This window comes from Sceloporus occidentalis, unplaced genomic scaffold, assembly GCF_023333645.1.
Source record: "Sceloporus occidentalis isolate IW3139 unplaced genomic scaffold, rSceOcc1.0.p SCAF_4, whole genome shotgun sequence".
Taxonomy (NCBI): domain Eukaryota; kingdom Metazoa; phylum Chordata; class Lepidosauria; order Squamata; family Phrynosomatidae; genus Sceloporus; species Sceloporus occidentalis.
In genome coordinates this window covers 86,197,909-86,202,276 of record NW_028316984.1, presented here as the reverse complement: position 1 = coordinate 86,202,276, position 4,368 = coordinate 86,197,909, and positions in this window count along the sequence as shown.

The window sequence follows — 4,368 nt, the reverse complement described above, 5'->3', positions numbered from 1 at the left end:
GTTAGGAACTTGACAGTGGAATGCATACAGTTAAATCCAAGAGCTTGTATCCTAGCAACCAGCACATAGCAACTAGTTCAAACACATCAAGAGGTTCACACTGAAATATACTATTGCTTAAGGCCACTGGGAAGAGTACAGTGGCCCCCATAGTATGCATGCTAAACACATGAAATAGTCCCTGACCAAGTGCTGGTTACTTGGATTCCAAAACACAGCGCTTCAGGATTCCAGGGGAATAGCTGTGTATTTCCCTAGTAATGATCCAGGGCTGGTATTCTAGTTTAGTGAGCTCTTGAATGATTTGTGCTGTCAGACAGGGCCATGGAAAGATGCAGCAGTTGGGTAATCAAGGCAGTCATATAACCAAGAATAAATGTTTGCCCCCCCCACACACACACACACTGTTTGTAAAATAGAAAGCAGATCTGAGCAGCTATGAAGAAATACATGCAAGGCTATGTACCTTGCAGAGCAGTATATCTGATTTAGATGCCGCCTTTGTCCCAAAATGAGTATTCACACTCTTATTCAGAGCTCACAAGAATGTAAAAACATCATAATCATCTTCTCAATTACTGCATTTGTATCTCTAGAAATTATTTTGAAACACACCTGTGAAGTTTCATTCACTAAGGGTTAGTTTGATGGGAGACACTGACGCCTGAATTTCACTACTCCATAGTTTCTATCCCACACCTGCCTAAGGCTAAAATACATTTCTTTAAAACGTTGTTTTTATTCTAGTTACAGAATTTGATTTTATTGGGGGAGCATGATCACTTTAGTATAGAATTGTCATTTATTTTTCACATTTTGGTTGATGAGAAAATGGGACACCACAAGTACTTTAAAAGCTAACTGGTGCAATTAAATGTGGAGATAGCTACACACTTTTAAAGTCTTCATAGAAACTCCAAGGCCATAACCCTACAGTTAATCCCATAAAAATGTTGAATCAGGAGGTTAGCAAACAATACCATGTTTAAATTTTGTTCATCCAAACTTAGCTACAAAATACTTGTGGGTGACCCCGGATAATGATACATATAACAGGATCAAAATATGATTTGAAAAAGGATGAATAGGTCAAGGAAAACCCTTAACCATCAATATCACCACACAATGCCAGCAAAACAGGCTCGTTCCAGATGATGCACGAGTCCTATTAGTTGGGGTTCAAAGGAACACCTGGCCTGTAAATATCCAATCTTTTCCTGTGTGACAAAAAAGAGATTAATCCTAAAACCAGAGATTAGCATTTTTAAGCAGTGGTCAGGAAGCTAGGGCACTCAGCATTTGATATCGTTGGGGGCGGGGAGGTGAACACTTTTGTGATTAAAAAATTATTTTGTAAAGATTCAAGACAGTGCTAACTATTAGACATGACAAGGGGCCGTTCTGTACTTTTTGGACACATGCTCTTGGTAAATTTGTCACTCTGCAGTTATGCTGATTCAATCACTGGCTTTTAAACACTTTTGAATTCCGTTTTATATTGCAATATATTTATACTCACATTCGTCTCAAGATGATTCCCAATTTAAAAATAGTTTATTGTATGCCGAAACTCTTGATCGATTCTATTATGTTCAGGAATGATTATGTCAGATTTAATCATACTAAGTTACTGCCTGATTGAGGACTAGCAAAAAGCAGAAAGCCATTTGTCACAGAAAAGATAGAGCTCTGAACATATCTTAACAAAGACAGGCAAACTAATTTTTCGTGAAGCCCTTGTATGAATCCTCCATAGCCTTTCAGTACTGAACAATCAGAATGTATATACTAATAACGACACCATGTGGTAGTTTCCAGGAAATGTTATAGACACACCAAGTGGCTGAAGAGAAATGTGTACCTTAGGCATTTTTAAAAATTCTGTGGTTAAGGGAAAAAACACAAACCCATACACCAGAGGGAACCAAACTATGTTTCAAGTTGACACACAGTTAATTTTAAAATAGCTGATCATTCCACTATTCCTTCACAACATAAATAGGAATTTTTGGTTTTCTGCAATATTATTTGTATGCTTATCAAACCTGCCATTGATGGGAAAAGGAAAACCCTTACAAATCTTAGCCCATTTTCAGTAATTTATTTGAAAGTATATGATTCAAAGCAAATGATTAAAAATCTACCTAAAAAGGCACAATAGGGTTGGGCATAAATCAAAACAGTTCTCTTTAAACATTTAAACTTTTATAACAGCACAGTGACATGTAATGCCACTAGTAATACTAAGGGGGAAATAAATGGAATAAAAAGCACGTTTTTACCTTTTTGACTGTATTTTACTTTCAGTGAGTGATATTTTAATATTGTACTAGTTTAATTCTATTTTAATGTGCACTTTTGTATGTTTTTAATTGTACTGTTTTAATTTGTAAGCTGTTTTGTGTCCCAGTTTTGGGGGGAAAGCATAAAGCATATAAACATAAATAATAATAATTATTGCTGCCTGTTGAATGCACACTCCAGTTTTGATGATCAGAGAAAGATTACGAATGCACTAAGCAACTGCAAACAGCATCTAATTTTTTTTCTCCTTTTAAAATATTTCGAACAACCTAACTATTCTGAGGGCTGTCTTTATCCATAGCATCATAGGGATACTGTAGCAAGAGCTAAAGGGAGATAGTTATTAGGATATCTCTAAAATGTATCACTGACATTTACTAATTTAAAAAAAACATTTCTTCAATTCTTATACACCTGCCAAAGGTTTTAGCACAACTCGTCTGACAAATATGTGTAACTGCAGTGAAAGATGCACATCTGCTAGCTCAAACATGAAAACAAGACACAAGGACCAATGGCTGGTATTAGCACCAGTGCTAACCACATCCTATCCAGCAACATGTGGAGTGGTAGTTCAATTGCAGCTTCATAAACTACCACCAATGGTCAAGACAGAGCTTGGAATATTATATTAGAAAATTAATTTGATAATGCTAACCACTAGAAATTAGAAAACCAATTTACTACCATAAACACTAGTAACTGAAACTGTTGGTTTAATTCAATTAAATTGGTTAAGTTAATGTTGTTTGTTGTTTAACTCACCGCAGCCAACCATGGAATTTAGAGAAAATGGTACATAGGATGTCACTGCTCACCTTAGACAAGCACATTTGTTTACTGGCTACTTTTTAAAAAGCTCTCTTAATCCTTTTAAAGCTGCTTGGTTCAACCTGGATTTCCCCTCCACCACATGGAGGACAAACCCCATTATATGATTGTTGCCTAGGAACAATGGAAGTCCAACCTGTATGGGTCAGATTGCGAAAGCTGTTCCAAAGCTTGGGATCTCATCTTACAATTCTTCTATTCAGTTTGCCACTCACCTGCATCTCTTTTCTTTCCATGCTGTCAACATGGCTACTTCACTCATTTTTCAAAATTCTTGTTTGTTAAATATTAATGAGGAGCATTTTCTTTTAGTTACAGCAATGCTACCCAAGGTGGTGGTCCCTTGATAGATGCTGATCCACAAGAGGCCACACAGCACCGGGCCACACAGTATCCAAGAGAGTGAAAACAGCTGTAGCCAATGGGAAGAAATAGTGTACCAATCCCCAGGACATAAAAGAATAACAAATTCTGGTCTCACACATCAGATGGTCTGAGAAATGCTGAGAGGACATTGGTCCACAGCAAGTACAAAAAATAAACGGATAGCTATAAAAATCATTCAGTGAATCTAAAGTGGAGAATTCTTATTCACAAATGGTCTGAGACTCACCCAATCTACCCCCACACCCAAGCAGAACATTTTTCTGTGCAAATGAATCTTTTCTGTCTTTCCATTCCTAATCGTGAAGTGTAATCTGCAACTGTTAGTGGTAAAGCATACAGGAGCCAGGAATCTCAATTTCAATTCATGGCATCTTTAATTTAAAAGCTCAACCCATTGTGCTCTACAGTGATGTCACCTCAATACTGGTTTAAATTTCTCAATCTTGTATTGTGAGGCTAAAGTGATATTTGCACTCAGTTCATTTCAAAAGAATGAACTCTAGCTCTAACTAGACTAGCTGAAGTATACAAAGGAAGAAATATACCTTAGAGACAGACAATTTTTTCTGTTGGATTATCTGAGAAAAATAAAATGATCAGAAGTACATAGAAAAATCCTATCTTTATAAGGATGCATCTGCACTGCACTGCAGAAATAATCCAGTTTGACACCAGTTGAACTACCAGTTCAATATTAAGGAATCCTGGGATTTGTAGTTTGTGGTGGCACCAGAGCTCTGACAGAGAAGGGTAAATGACTACAAAACTACAAATTCCATAGCACGGAGCCATGACAGTTAAAGCGGTGTCAACTTGCATTATTTCGACAGTGCAGATGCAGCTCTG